The sequence below is a fragment of the Sarcophilus harrisii genome, chromosome 1 (assembly GCF_902635505.1).
Source record: "Sarcophilus harrisii chromosome 1, mSarHar1.11, whole genome shotgun sequence".
Lineage (NCBI taxonomy): Eukaryota > Metazoa > Chordata > Mammalia > Dasyuromorphia > Dasyuridae > Sarcophilus > Sarcophilus harrisii.
Window position 1 is genome coordinate 360,091,370 of NC_045426.1, and position 17,277 is coordinate 360,108,646.

The following is a 17,277-nucleotide window of genomic DNA, read 5'->3' on the forward strand; positions in this document are numbered from 1 at the left end:
AAAAGGGCACAGAATTCAGGATCGGGCCTTCATCAAAGATGAGAAATATATTCCTTTTTCTGTTTTCAAGGAACGATATACTAGATGCCCAGTGCTCTCCATCTGCCCCAGCTCCCTGCTCAGAAGTAAATTATATTACCCTTTTTAGAATGTCTATTTTAAAACACTACTTCATGGAATGGTCAATATATAATATGAATTTTTATAATAGAAATGGGAAATACTATGATAGAAATAATCCTACAGGAAATTTTAACAAGACTTCTCAAATTACGTGAATCAGTCAACAATTTGCTCCACTAATATATAAGGCCAGTCATTCCTGAAGATTTTTAAATGTTAGGAATAAAGATTGGACTGTGTTGCACTGATAAGATATCTCCTAGAGGAGATTCTTTTGTGAATCTTTAGTCATGATAAAGGTAACAAGGACTTGATGACCATTGAGTAAGACAAATGTTTCAACCCCTTAATTAAGAAAATGATGGCAAATTATCCTGCTTAGGAAAGAAAATGCTTTCATTAGCTAAAATCATAGATTCTTGGAATTAGAAGGGCTCTTATAGGTCATGTAGTTCAATCTCTCATCCAATACAGGATCCTCTTCTGTAGGAGCCCTGACAGACTCAAACAGCCCTTATTTGAATGCTTTTAGTCAGGAGAATAAGGAATTCAGTTCCTCATGCATTGTATGTTCCAGGTCTTAGAAAACTCTGACTGGGAAATGCTTCATTATGTGGAATAGAAATCTGTCTTATTGTACTTTCTCCTCATTAATCTCAAATCTGCTTTATAGGGCTATACAGTATTAATGCATTCTTCTATCTTCCACATGCCAGCCCTTCTAAAGTTTGAAATAGCTAACATATCCTAGTGATCCAAATTTTACCATCTCGGTACCTTAGAGTGACTTAATAAGGCAAAGTACCTTTCACATCAAGTTTGTGCACATCTGGATTCATGCTAATGACCTGAAATAAACCCAATTTCCCTAATTGGTGGAAGAGGTAAATCTTTGCCAAATTAAATATTCAACCAAGGTAGAGCTTAAGATTTGACTCCAAATCAACATTTGATTCCAAAAATTTCATTTCAATTTGGAGAGGAATAATTGTAAAAAGTTCATGGAAATTTGATTTCTGATGCCATAATTCTACTAAAACTGACTTGTACAATTACCAATGGCCTATTTTCTGTCTTCATACACATATTTCTGCCATACATAATAGCTTTTACCAAACGATGTCACTTCTGGATATTTCCTCCTTCTTTGGTTTCTGTAACACTGATCTCTGATTTTCCTCCTTCATATCTGACTTTTCCTTTTTGGTCTCCCATGTTGTTCATTCTTGTCCTTCTTTAACTTATTAAACTGTGAATGTCTTCCATGGAAATCATCTTGACCTCTTTTACTTCTATATTCTCTCCCTTGCTGCTTTCATCTATTCCTATTGTAGACCAGTCAAACTAAGCCTTTTGATAGGGTGATGAGGAAGAAGAGGATATGGATACCTGAAAAGAAATAGCTAAAATAATTAACAAACCCAAAAATGCAAGCCCTGAAACCAAAGGAATTTTACAGGACCCTATGTGCATTATGTAACCTACTCATAATTGGATGATTCAGAAAGTTCCAGGGTTCTGCTTATTCTATACTGGTACATTTTGAAAGTCTCTGGGGTCCCTTTGCCCATCTCCAACTCCTAATAAATAGATAGTACTAACCTTAATCATCAAGGACAATAGGGATCAGTCTGTAGTTCTGCATAAAAGCTTGTATTCCTGCACCTATCCTATAGCTACTTCACCACTCAGACACCAGAATTGAAGGCAATCTTGGGTGGACAGCAAAGCAGATTATCCTATATATTCTTGGGTGATGATGATGATGATGATGACAGCTTTCTTAATACTTTACAAATATTATCTCATCTGATCTTCAAAAAACCTTGTGAGGTAAGTACTATTATTATGCTCATTTTACAGATGAGAACATTGAGATAAACAGAAGTTAAATGATTTACCCAAGCTTACAAGACTAGTAGGTGTCTGAGGCTGAATTTGGTTCCTTCTTAATAGAAAATTTAAGAGGAACTTAAACATTCTTTACAGCTACAAGACCACTCAAAAACTAGATATAAATATGTCACTGTTATACAATTAATAAATCTCCTTTTGTTAAATATCAGATGACCTAGTGCTTTTTTTATTTCTTTCTATTCTGAACCCGAATCACTGGACCAGTTGGAATTAGAGCTTGTCAATAATAACATCTATATATGTGAGAGAAATTGTTAATTTACTATTATATTAATAACCAATTGTTAAATTGGTATCCAGGCTTTTCTCTTTTGTTTCTTCATTGAGATCCAGCTCCTGTGGAAGATCAGCATCTGAAGGACATGCCTGATTGAGAGAACCTTTAGCTTTCAAAGAACATACTTTTCTGTCTTGCACATAATCCTACCCAACTAGGAGATTTTACTTTCATTTAGAGAATTAAAAGAATTCAGTTTAATAGAGTTCTTATTCACAAAAAAAAAAATGATCCCTTGTTCTTGTACCCCTCCATTAGAGTTTAGAGTGACCTTATTCATGAAGATGAAAACCAACCAGAGAGCTCTGGATGGAGATGATTCTCCTATCCAGATTGTCCTAGTGATGGCTGAATCTCAAAAGCAAGCCACATTCTCAGCAAAAGTTAAAGATTTCTAGGCTACCACCTCATTAAATATCTACTAAATATCAATCAGAATTGATTTTCAGTTGTCAAGGAAATTCTCTTTCAAGAGTTATTTAAAGCTTTCAGGCTCTCCATGTCTTTTGTCTTTAGTTGCCAAAAGCCTCAATTTATTGATTATTAGCTAGCCTAATTGATAAATATATTGTTAATTATCCAGAAATTCTGTCCCTTAGGGTTTTTCATTTATCACAGGTATATGCAAAACATGTAAAACAAATCCAAGATAACTCTGATGGAGTAGATCCTAACACAGGAATATTTGAACTAAGTGATTTTTGCTATCTCAAATTCATTGGAAGTTCTCAATGATTTTTTTCAAATATTTTCACATATGTGATCCAGAGCTTTCTGGAATGGGTAATCCACAGACTATCCCAATGAATAAAGGATCTCTGAGCCCCAGAGTACTATAGGAATGTTGAGATTCTATTGAGAACCCCTTAATATAGATAAATAGTATTTTATCTCTACTGTTACAAAATTCAATGGCTTTATAAAGAAGATAGGTCATATGTACTAATAATAATATAAAATTGAATAAGTATATAATGAACATAATCTAGCTCTTAGCACAATGTTCAGAACATGGTAGACATTTAATAAATGCTAATTGACTGACTGACAATTAAAGCTGGCCAAAAGTTAATCGTGTTTCATGAACTTATTAAAGGCAATTATGTGGCTATTGGGTGACCAATGGTCAGGAATGCTGAAGAGAGAATTCTTTCTCAGAAAGAGAGATCACATCAGATGGACTTTGGGGTCCCTTTTCAACTCTCAGATTCTGTGATTCTGAGAAGTGCGTAAGAAAAGTATAATGTGTTATATAAGGTTGAAGGAAGAAAAGAGTATTTCTGATCTGTGTTATCTAGTCACTAAAGCCAGCCTAGAATTTCACCCTTGCCTCATAGTCCAAGGATCTCTTTCTTACAGCACAGTGTTTCCCAAGAGCCATTGATAGTAACAAAATACTGAAATCAATGAATTACTCTTTCCAATCTTGTTTGGTTTTTTAAACTATACTGAAACTTGATTCATCAGTTCTGTGGAAGTATAGATAAAAGTGTAGGGTTTGGAGTTACCAAAATCTGAGTTAGAATCCAGCCTTAGACACCTGGGCAAGACACTTAACCCCTCTCAGAACCATTTTCCTCAACTGTAAAATGGGGATAATGTTAGTATTTGCCTCCCAGGGCAAATGTTTTGAGAACCAAATATGGTAATGTATACAAAGTGCTTTGAAAAATTTAAAGAGCTAAACAAATGCAAGTTATTTTTCCCTGTTTCCTAGAAAAGGTATCAGGCAAATGATGCTAATTATTTCCTTAAGAGAAGATAGCTAGAGGCCTAATACTACACTGAAAATAATTTCAGTAGGACTTTTTGAAAGAGAGATTTGGATTGATTGTGTTTGTTTTATAATTTCACTTCAATTCACGAAATAACAGATGAAAAGCATTGTGCTAGGTACTGGAGATAAAAATGAAGTGGCTCTATTGTTTGTGGATTTTATAAAGGGTATTATTTTTTTTAAAAAAATAATCATCTCTATGTTAAATACCTTTATGGAGCTTTGCAGAATTTGGGCAAATGGAATTTGACATTTTTTGAAAAGAAGTTTGCCAAGAGATTAGCTGGTATTGAAGACTTGAGTGTCTTTTCTTTTTTCTAAAAAGAAGTTGTTGCTATATTTAAGAAATACCTTGAAACAAAGGTGTTTCTACTAGTTAGTTGCCTCTGACATCCTCATAGGCATACAGCTGTCTACCTTTTTTTTCTCTCATCTCTCTAGAGACAGAAGTGTCTCTCTCTTTTTCTATCTATCTCTGTGTGTGTGTCACTTTCTGTCTCGATCTTTTCTATGTCACTCTCCATCTCTCTATCTCTGTGTGTCTCTCTCCTCTCTCTCTCTCTCTCTCTCTCTCTCTCTCTCTCTCTCTCTCTCTCTGTCTCTTCTCTGTCTGTCACAGATCTGTCTCTCTATCTCTCTGTATGTGTATGTGTATCTGTTTGTCTCTCTCTCTTCCCAAACTTCTTAAGTTCCAAGAATGACTCAGCCTTAATCACATACTTTAGTCTAATAAAGTTTAACTTAGAATAGATGGGCATTTTCTCCCGGGTATATCAAAGTCCTTGATCATACCTACCTTGTCTATTAGCCACGGGGTTATTGCATTGAATGGGCCATTTAGGATGGATGCAGTACTGGTTAAGACTAATTTAGAAAAAATGAGTTGTAACTTTACCCAGGTGACTAAACAGCAAATTCTGAGTAATTTTCGCACCAGTGATAAGATCATGTAATGCTGTTCTGGGATCATTCATCCCATCACAGTCACTTCTGAATGTGACTTAGAAGGTAATCAAAGTTGCCCCTGTACTTGCAGTAATTAGTATGCACTGACCCATGTCAAATAGATAGCTCAGGGTTTGACTCCTCACTAAACTCTGTTGCCTACAACCTCTGTCATAGATGCTATTTTGAGGGTCTCCTATGTTCTCTCAAACTCACAATCTCTACTCTAGCCTATTTTCAGAAACATGTTTTGTTGTTGTATTTTTTCCCATGCTCCTTCAAGTCTAAGATGATAACTATCTCCTCCTGAGTATGAAAATGTTAGATATCAGTAGCATGTATTGGGAAGAGAACTGTATTTGGAATCCAGTTCTTAGACAGAGAATTTGCAATTATATAATCTTATGTAAAGAAAGTGTGTAAAATATTCTGATTTTGTGACTAGTATCTTTATACCCTTAGGTAAATCATTTAACTAACCAAGCCTCAGTTTATTTATATGTAAAGTAGTGATTATGCCATAATGCATAATTATATAAATGGGAAATATGCACAGTATGATTAGAAATCTGAAGTTCAATCTAGATCTTAATTCAATTTCTGCCACTGTCTATATGATGTTGGACAGGTCATTAAACTTCTCTGGGTCTCCATTTCTAATATCAAAAAATGATTTTACAATGTCCAAAATTTCCTTCTAGCTCAAAAATTCTATGAATTTGCCCAAGGCACTCAGTCAGTGGGTAAAATTCTACTGTGAGGGCTGAGTCAGTTCAAACTAAGTATTCATGAGACCTAATGTCTATGTCAACCTGCCTTAACATCAAATATATATCTGGGCCTCGGGAAACCTGTTACCTGTTCCCCACCATCCTCCTCACTTGCAAATTCACACGTTTTCTCTGGCAGTAGTCTCAGACCCAACTAAAAAAATTCTTGATGTAAGTATAGCCTGTTGTTGAATAGCAAACAGTCCTTCATTTATGCTGATTATAGCCTTTGTAGGTTCATTATCACGCTCCGTGCACATCAACCCTCTCTAAACTAAAATGTTAGGAACATGCAGGCCCAGTGTTCTACTATTCTCTACCTTTTTGCCTTTTCAAAAAAGAAGCCTTGTTCACAAAAAAAAAAAAAAATCAAATACATTCACACAGAACTGAGCTATAAATAAATATCTGAGAAGATTTATCTTCAAACCATGGAAGAAATCTCTAATTGTGAAACAATCTACTTTCTAGTTTAGGAGAAAGGAGGTATGGTTATCCTTTCTAGATCACAGAAATTAGGGGTACAGTACCCCCTCAATCTGGCAAATCCATATAGAAAATTTTGGCCCTCCCTTACTACCAGAGGAGAAGTCAAAATTATTACATTATCAGAAGATAAAATATTTTGATATTATACGATACTATATACACATTTTATGCATTTCTGAGTTTCTAAACTTTTCCTGTATCATGCGCTGAACTCCTTATGTCATCTGCATCTTCTATAAACTCCCCCAAAATTCTCATCCAATTTCTAATCCCAATCTGCAATATATCAAAACCATAATGGGGGAAATTGTAATGTAGAAGGAATAGCTGTATTTTGAGTAGTGGTACTGGCTTTCTCTTCTGACAGAAGCAAGACAAATAATTCAGTTACTTCATCCTCCCTATATGTTTGGTCTACTACCTTTAGGGATGAAGTCAACATGTTCTGATGAGGATGAGCAATTAAAAAGATTTCCTCCCACTTTGGATAGAAAGGATATGATCAAAGGCATGCTCCAAACTATAAACCAAACACAATTGGAGTCAAGTCAACTTACCAGAGCAGATAGAATTCACAACAAAACCATATAGAATAAAGGCAGCTATTGATAGTGTTAGATCTGTAGGCAGAAAGACCCGAGTCCAAATTCTGTCTTAGACATCTTCTAGCTATATGGTTATGGCCAAATCACTTGGTCTATATCTGCATCAGTTTCTTCAATTGTTAAAAAGAGGCTATAATAACAGCTACTTCCCATGGTTATTTTAGAGGATCAAATGAGATTCTAATTTTAAAACCTGTTAATACCTTTCTTTTTTTTAAGATTCATGCCACTTATCTATTTCACTTGATCCAGATCTGTATTACTGTATGCAACTAATCTCCAAGACAGGCTCCCTTTTTTCTCAAACTGGTAGTCTTTTTCTTAGACCCCTGCCCTCAAAATTTGTGACATTAAATATACATATAGATTCCCCCCCAAAAAAATAAAGCACTCTGACCTCAGAATTAATAGCTTCCTCAAGTCTCACAGCTTTAGTATATCTCAGCCAATAAAAAGGATATCCTAGAACTCACCACACCCTTTATTGTGCTACTCCCATTATTTTTATCTTAAAATAACCAAAAAAAAGCATAAAGAATTTCTAATCTAATTAAAATGGAAGTGATGTAGTGTCTGCTGAGTAACTAGTTTGATGTAGAATATTTTCTAAGACTCAATTAAAAAAAAAAAAATAAGCCTTTCTGATCAATCTCATATTCTTCTATATCTCCCAATGGCTTATTCTTCTTAAACTTTACCTTTATTCTCTTTACTACCTCTAATCCCTACACTCCCAGTCTATTATCCCTACTCTGGGTCCACTTGTCATCATTATCTTGATGCTAGACATGAACATTGTCTTCATCCTTGACACCCTTACCTCCATCGTTCTTTTTCTGCCATGCCCATCATCAATCTCAGATCACTACCTCATTTACCTTCTCTGTAATGTTCCTGAGCTGGTGGATATCAATGAAGGAAGTCGCAAAACTGTCAACATGATTAACAAATTCACGCTATCAAATCACAACCATTTGCTCAATCCTTCTTAACAAAATTCTATTCTTCCTAAGTAGACTCTTTCTCACTTCCCTAAACAGCTGTTCCAATGCTTCTCTTCTCTTCTCAAATGCCTCACATCTTCTCTATCTACACCCTCAACCCCATCCAGAAGAGATCTTGGCTTCCTAAGATCCAGAAAGAAAGCAATTTAATAAAGTAGAACAAACAAGGATAGAATCCACCTGCTAACTTCAAAATTCTCTCTTTTAATAAATTTGCATCTAATCAAAATGAATTAAGTTGAATTCTTTCCAAAAAAAAGTCCAAATGCATGATTTCTTTTGAAATCTAAATAGTAAATAAGTAAAATGTTTAAAGTAGAGTTTTAAAGCATACTCTGGATACCCTGCCAGGCACTCAGCTAAAAAAATATGGCAAATAGGGATTTTTTAACCACCTTCTTCATTTCTTATTATTGTTCTCCAGCTTATTTTATTGCTGAATATAAATTTATGCTTTTCATTTTTTACTTTCTTTAAGACACATGTCATCTACAGAATGATTTGAAAAGGTTTCTTTCTCCCCCACAGCTGGTCTACTCATTTCTGTCCTCTTATCTATAAAAAATGCTCTTTAGGATAGCAGCCTTTTGCTCACAGGATGGCAGAAGCACTTTGGAAAAGACAGAATTCACATTTTCCTATCTCCTAGCCTCCTTTTTTAAAAATTAGTCCTTAGACACCTTGGGATCTAGTAGAAAGAGGACTGGATTTATAGTCAGAAGATCTGGATTTGTATTCCAGAACTTCTAATTACCAATCTCATTGGTCATGTAATATAACTTTGCTGAACCTCAGTTTCCTCATTTGAAAAAATTCTATGGATTTAAATCCAGTAACAGATGAGAATTGAAAGTATCTTTGTGTAGGGCAATGAAGAGAGAACTTTCTTCAGCCAGAAAGGGCAAGAAATCTAGCCCATGGTAAAGAAGTATGGAAGAAAAGAAAATCTTTCTTTTAAACTAAACCATTTTTGAGTTAGCTCTGGGAAGAAGAAAATGAGAATTTCAATAATTTGCATATTGGAGTTGGAGGGGAGAAAAAGTGAAGAAGAACATTTGCTATTGAGCAGCCTTTCTTTAGCTCATTTCCAATGCTAAGATGGCAATGTAATATCATTTATCTACATAAAAGCATCTCATATTTGAAGCAGTGATCATGCTGTCACTTCCACTATCTTGAATCCTGAAATTCTATTTCCTGATCATAATTTCTTGTTCTTCCTTTTGTTCTTCTGTCTCATTCCTCCTAATTCTATTTTTCTTCTATACTATGATTCTCTACCTTTTCCTGTTCTCCACACACAAAACAACTGCCCTGATCCCTTCAGAGTCTTGACCCCATAATTAACTAGTTCAACTATGTATTGTTTTCCACTCTGGAATCACTTGTACCCTTGTCATACTGCTATTCATCATCTGCCAATCCTCTGTTCTGGTACATCTCTACACTATCCTTTGCTCCTAACAACTAGCCACTTCCTAACACCACTCGAGAAAGTCATGAAAACATGACACTATAATTCCCAGAAAATTCATATTATTTAATCCTTCTGAATTCTTACTACATGGCAATCTTTTTATTCTTCCCTAATTGACTATATTGTTCTCTCCATATCAGATGTGTCCAAACTCCTACTCTACCTTGAATCCTCCTATTCTATCTTTATCCCTTCTCTTTCAGTAAATGACCTTGACTTCTAATTTACTGCGAAAACTAAGGTTATTCTGACATGAGCTCCCTTCTATTGTCTATACCTCACCCCAAAATCTTTATACATTTTGATCTACACCACTTTGCTCCAGTCTCTGAGGCAGAGGTACTCCTTCACCTTGCCAAGGCCCATGCTTCTACTTATGTCTTCCATTCCACCCCATCCCATTCCATTCCCATCTCTCTTCTCCAGGAGTTTATCTCAACAAGCTTCACTTGGCCTTCACTTTCTTGAACATCATCCCAAGCTGTTGGTCTACAATTCTCCTTTTTACTCTTCTATGTCCTCACTTTCCATTAGTTCTTTGCTTCCTTTAAATTTTGTCTCTGACCCCACTACTTAACTGAAACTACCCTTTCATAGATTATCAGTAAAACCTCCCTTGATTTCTTTGTTTATTCTTCCATCTCTCTTTTTCGGCGTTTGTGCTAAATTTTCCATTCAAATATGAGTATCCCCAACGGTTCTGCCCCAAGCCACCGTAATGTATCAATATACTGACTCATAGAATATGAATTCCTTGAGGGCAGGGACAGTTTCCCTTTTTATCTTTGTATCCTGCCTCCCCCTCCTCCCAGTATTTAGAATAGTTTCTTTCATATTATAGGTGATTCATGGTCTTTTGTTGAATTGATCTTAACTGCTTCTTCTCATTGTTCTCTCTGTCTAATATTTACCTTGAACTAATTTCCAGGTCACCAAATTCTATCTACACACAATCTCTCTCAGATCATGATTCATTGTACTTATTCTGTATGCTCTCAGAGGGAAAAACTAGAATGAAAAAGTAGAATTTACAGGAAAACATATTCAATATAAAGAAAAATGTCTAATTTTTAATGTCATCCAAATAAATGAATAACTACTAAAGGCAATGAGTTCTCCATCACAGAAAATATTAAAGAATCTGGATGACTACTTTTGGAGAGGATTATAGAAGATACTCATAATTAAGGGAGGGGGTTGATTTAAATGACATTTGAGACCTCTTTCAGTTCAGAATTCTGCAATTCCCTTAAGGAATTTAGGTTGCATGGAGGTGCAGTCTAGTATCATTAATCCAGGGTCAATATTGAGATTAAATGAGGTGCATTTATGTCATTGAACAGTCTTATTTTATTTTTTTTAAAGTTCGTTGCCATGGCATTTAACTTCCATAAATGTACTGCTCCCCCATCTCTGTTCAGTCCTCCAGGGTGTGGTTTTCAACTATACATCAAAGAGAGGGGGCACCAACTCCATATGAGTGACATCTTTGATGTATCCAGATTACCTGGAAAACACTTAAATACATCCATAGACCACCAGGAAGATGTCTCAAGGGAAGCATACGATCTTACCCTATACCAGGCCAGTTAAATCTTGGTTGTGTTGACTTTTAAGAAAAATCTAATCTCACCCACGTCCTCACCATGTGTGAGGAATGGAAGGGGGAGAGACTCTGGTTGATAGTGTCTAATAGATGGTGGTCTTTCCACAAGTAGTAAACATTTTGAATTCACTGAAAGAAAATAAGTAATGCACTAAAGGAATTATATAAATAAACTTTGTTATTTTATTATTTGGCTAATTGGTCATGTAAATAAAAGATTGACAGGTTTTTTCCCAACTATTTTTTTAAATTGTAAGATCTTAGACCTTGAAAAGACCTTATAATTTATCCAATTCTTGAAGATTAAAAAACAAAACTAAGAGTACTATGGGTGAAAATATTGTCATAACGACATTAATTAACACATATGCTTTATAGACACTACAAGCAATTTCTGGAGCAAAGCATGTTCTCCCATCGGAACAATTTCATAATTGGAAACAGATCCAACCAACAATTTATCATAAAAGTAAAACTACAATTGTAAACTTCAGAACAATTAAAATAGTATACATTATGTTCCAAATTCTATGAAATTGGCTTCAATGTCCTTCCTATTTATGATGATTATAAAAGGAATGAATTGGTCCAAATGATCGCTTCTAGCTCTAATGTGCTGGGATTATCTCATTATATAAGAGTTTCTAAAGGACAACATATAACATATCAATTCTATATTGTATGTTCATATGCTATAAATATATGGCATACAAACTTTGCAGATCCACTGTGTCATAAAATTGAACTAAAACTACTATGCTAGGTGTACAGTATATTAAAATTAAGCATTTAATTATGGATGACTTTTGCCTTTCTTCTTGGAATTTAGAAGAACCTGAAGAGGTATTGGGATGGGGAAAGGTAAATATTCAAACGACTAATTTTCTTTTTTAAAAAAGGAGAGAGGGAAGTAAAAGATAATACTTTCTTTTTCTCTTAATAAATTTCCCTGCATTCAGAAGAAGTTTTCAATCATTCTGTTGACCTTAGGGTTATTTTCAAAATAGTGGGATCAATATATCTTTGTTGTTGCTGACAAAAATGGGGGAATGAGAGAAAGGAGATTTAGAGAATGTATCAGATTGTAAAATGCCCAAAAGTAGGAACCAAGTCTTACCTAAATTTTAAATATCTCCCAACACCTAGCAAAGTGCTATATATCTTTGTTACATGATAATAGCAACTTACATTTCTATTCTACTCACTCCTAATAAGTAAATGATGCAAGTGTTATGATGCCCATTCTATAGATAAAGAAACTGAGACTTCAAGGAAAAGTATGACTTACTTATCTGGTCAGTATAAGAAAAAATACCTGAACCCATGGCTTTTAGCTGAAGATTCAACATACTTCATACTTCTTCAAGACTGAATGGTGATATTTTTTAAAAGTGAGAGTTGATGCAAAACTTCGTTCCTTCACTCTTTTGGTCAACAAGCATCTAGTCAGTAGTGATTTTATTAAGCCCCTACTTTGTACCTGCCTCTTTGCTAAGTAATGGAGATACAAAGACCAAAGTTAAACATTTCTTATCCTCAAGAAGCTTATATTCTATAAGGGAAGATACTATGTACAAATACAGTTATGCACAAAATAGATACAAGATGTTTTGTTTCTGAGGCTAGATTTTTCTATTTCATCCAGGATGGAAGTGCAGTGGCCATTCAACAAGCTTTTCCTCTAGACTAGAATAGAAGCTTTAATTTTCTCTGTTTTTTCTAATCCAGACTAATTCAACCCATGGAAGCTCACTATATTGGGACCATTGACAGTGTGGAGTTCAGAATTATATCAGTTCTGATATTCTTGAATCCAAATAATCAATTCAATTCAATAAACTTTTATTAAGCCTCTATCATGTGCCAGGTATTATTGCTAAGCACTGGAGATGCAGAAAGGGATAAAAGACTTCAAGGAACTTACAATCTAATGGGGGAGCAAACAAATCTATACAAAGCAAATTATATACAAGATGAAAAGGAAATAATTAACAACTGAAGCCGTTGTAATTAACAGGGATTAAAGAAAACTTTCTGTAGGAGATACAACTTTAGTTGGAACTTAAAGGAACCAGGGAGGTCAATAGTTGAAATGGAAAAGGGAGAGTGTTCCAAGTATAGGGAGACAGCCAGAGAGAATGTTCAAAGCTGAGAGATGGAGTATGTTATTCATGGAACAACCAGGAGGCTAATATCAATAGATCAAAGACTATGTCCATGTAAGAAAATTGGAAAGGTAGAAAGGAGTTGATTATAAAGGACTTTGATGCCAAACAGAGTATGTTGCATTTGCTCTTCAAGGTAATAGGGAGGCACTGAAGTTTATTGAGTTATAAGGGAGGAGAAGGGAGATGACATGCAATTTAGGAAAATGGCTTTAGTTACTAAATAGAGGGTAGAGTTGAGGCAGGCAGACCCTCCCCAATAAGACTATGAAAATAGTCTGGAAGTGAAGTGATAAAAACCTGCAACAGGGGATTGATAATGTCAGAGGAAAGAATGGGGTTTGAGAGATTTTGCAAAGGGGAAATAGACAAACCTTGGCAACAACTTGGATATGGAGAGTAGTGAAAAGGAGGTAAGAAGAGAATAATGAGGAATCCAGGATGGCTCCTAAGTGGAGAGACTGAAGAATTGGGGGGATGGTGGTGCCCTCAACAGTAATTCATAACAGAAATTACAGACATACATCCTCATGATCAGCAAAACAAGGTAGTTATTAGAATATAAAACTAAGAGCATCAAGAAAGAACTCATGAAAAAGATAATATTGGAGCTGACTTTTGAAGAAAACAACAGATTCCTTGATTTTTTTTCTACTTAATCAAAACTACAGGATCAGCTGCTTCATTTTATAACAATATCAAACCAAAGCAGAACTGGAAACAATGGTTGTGAATTCATTTTTTTTTTCTCAGATTTACTCCCAGCAGCTATCAGAGCATTTCACACTCCATTGCAAAAACCATAAAAACAATTATCAGGTCATTAGCATAAACTTTTAGAAAGAGCTTCAAAACATTTCAAGAGATGTGGTGGTAAGGTTGCAATCAGAACCAGGAGAGACTTAGATTCAAACTCAGACTGTGATGCTTGCTAGCTATGTGAGCACAAGCAAATTGCTCAGCCTATATGAGGTTAGTTTTCTTATTTTTAAAGTAGGGATTAAAAAAAAAAAAAACAACCACCAGTAATCCTCACTTCACACAATTCTTGTAAGGTTTAAATTAGATAATATAAAGTACTATATAAAGGTCAATTATTTCATTTTTCTCATCTCATTTGCTGGAGTTTAGATAGAGGTGCCCTAGGACAAATCACTACCCTGGTATTATTCATTTTTACCTAATCCTTTACATATCCTTGCAAAGGAGAATAAGTTAATGCTTTTTTATAGTTGGATGAAAATAGTTAGATTTAAGCTTCTCTTCTATAAGTTCACTGAAAGCATACAGATGTAGCTGCATAGAGAAAGGGATGATAAGCATGAATGCTCTGGATCTAATGTAGTTTATTGACTGAGTTCTTCTGGATATTTTGAGGTAAGCGAAATGGGGATATGTCATCAGTAACTTCATTAAAGATTTTGAGGTTTTGATGTATAATTCTAAATACCAGTTCATATTTTGTTAACTATTCTGTGGGTGCTAAATTTTTGAAAACTATAGTTTCTACTATATATATATGTATATACATAAATATATATGTATGTATATAATATATATATATACACACACACACACACTGAGCCTGTGTATTTGTGTACATATATGTACACATAAACATATTCTTGTATGTATATATAATTGTATGTGCATGATATACATATACACATATACATGTACGTGTGTGCATGTCAATCTTAGTGATCAATGCTGAGAGAGAGTAGGGAAAGGAAATATATATATATATATATATATATATCTAGAGAGAGAGAGAGAGAGAGAGAGAGAGAAAGAGAGAGAGAGAGATCAGCATCAATCATTAAGCTATGTGTCTTTGGTCCTCGCTTCATTTTTTTTTAATCCTAAACTCCATTTCTACAAAACATAAATTGCATAATTGAGTGAAATTCATGTGCATAAGGATGCTTCAAAAGAACCTACAGGAGATGGCTTTACATCTCAAAAACTGAAGTATATTGACATTTAAGATTATCTCCTGTAGCCACTCTTGAAGCATCCTTGTTCTTTTCATCATCCTCTTCATCATTTTCATTATTATTGAAATAATGAAGACAGACATTCTTCTGTCTGTCAGACAGAATTCTGAGGATTCCCTTCTGATGTCTCAATGGAACCTGCAGGGACAGAACCTGTGATTTCATTAGTATATATTAGTATATAGATTCATTAGAATTCCTAGATGCGGCTATTTCTTCCACCTATGCATGTTGGCACCTTTTCTATACCTTATAATCTTAGACTATCACCTAAAACAATGGCAACTAACTTACATAGAAACTGGAAGAATTAATCTACATATAATGATATCTATGTTGACTTCATTTGAAAATGTAATGTCCATTTGTCATTGTTAAATATTGCCCAATTGCATTTTAATCTGATTCAGGCAGCATTACACATGTTGACATCCCACTTGGTACAATGCCTCCTACTTGACAACTCTAGCCTAATGCTCTGAAAGGTTAAGTCACAAGAGTGTGTCAGAGGTAAGTTCCTTCCACCATGACTTTCCTAGCTTTCAGGACAGTTTTCTTTCCACTACTTTACATTACCTTTCACCAAATGAAATAGAGATAATCAAAGAAACGGTTTTGATGAATCAGTAATAAATGAGTGAACACCAAACTTCAAAGATAGAAGACTACCTATACTTCTAAACATTTAGATGTTTAATCTCCATTATTTAAATGATAAAAGAAAAACAAAACAAAATACTTTCTTTTTATCTGAATACATAAATGAGCTTCACTTTTTGAGGTCTGAAAAATAAGCTGCTCATGAATTGTGGGGTTTTGTTTATCTGTTTTGATGTTTTGTTTCCCTCCCCACTTCCCATCTTCACCATTTCAATACTGATTTTCTGGATGACCAAGTCTCAAGTTTCAACTTCACAGAATTATCAAAACAAGGAAAGTTTTTACCAGAATGAACTTTACATGAAAAGTCTCCTCCAAATGGAAGGGACTCAAGCTCCATGACATTGAATTTAAGAGAGAATAAAAATCAAGACCGAGAATATAAAGGTGATTTTTCCAAAGTCACCTAAGTTATGACTGAGGAAGAATTCGAACCCAGATTTCCATACTCAATTTTTATCACATAAAAATCATAAAGGACTCAGGGGTGGGGGAGAGGAGGCAGGGGAGAGGGAAATGAACTGCACTTGAGAAATGGAGATGCTGCCTCTTATATCCCTAAAGGGGCTCCCCTAAACCTAGGATAAAAATGTTTTGATGACGTGCTATTGATTCCAATGAATTCATTGTTCCCTGCTCTTTGGTTTTGAGAAGCAGCCAACCTCACTTGGGCCTTTTTTTTATAAGCTGGAAATGCATCATTAGGAGTCCAAGTTGGCAAAATTTGATTAATGAAGTTGATCCTATTCTACATTGCATCCCACTAATATCTCAATAATTTCATGTGGAAAGAGCCCACTGGGAGCAATGAATTCACTTTCTAAAAAATTCAATTTTGCGTAAATAGAATCAATTTGAAATTGATTAACTCATATTCACAGTCATTTTCTAATAAAAGATGAATGATTTAAAATGATTCTTGATCAGCTATAAAGAAGGTTTGAAGTTTTAATGAGTTTCCCCATAAAACATTTTACAGCTCCATGGTTCACTGTCCATTTATGAACAGTTTGCTGTCATGTCTCTGGGCTCTATGCTGAAATCCTGATCAATACCTCCTTTATCTGGGGAAACACTCTTCTTTGAAAGCAGAAAGACTTTAGGATATTTATCTTAAATAAAAGCAATCTTTAAATAGCAAAACTGCCATACATACGGTAGAACTCCCTTATCTTCCCATATAACTCCAGGAATAAGCATAGCCAAAGAGTTCACGCAGCTTCTTAATGATGGAGGAGAGAGGAATAGGGACTGTTTTTAAAAGGACTGAGCTGAATTTTAAAAAGAGAGGAAAGAAAATAATGCCCTGATGACAGATCCTGACATTCTTCCTCTTTGGATTACATAGATAGGTAAGGTTGCCATAGCTAGGCAGTTCATGTCCTAGAGGGAAAAAGTCTATACACACACACACACATACAGAAAGAGAGAGACAGAAACAAAGATAGAGACAGAGACAGAGACA

General features: G+C 34.8%; 1 long non-coding RNA gene across 1 annotated transcript in view; it reads right to left on the bottom strand.

The window, feature by feature from the left end:
- Positions 1-212: 212 nt before the first annotated feature.
- The window catches only part of LOC116421257, a 59,571-nt gene continuing 42,506 nt past the window's right edge, over positions 213-17,277 (bottom strand). Inside the window, exon 3 of the long non-coding RNA XR_004231562.1 lies at positions 213-1,512. This is a non-coding gene — a long non-coding RNA (uncharacterized LOC116421257). The remainder of the gene's footprint in view (positions 1,513-17,277) is intronic.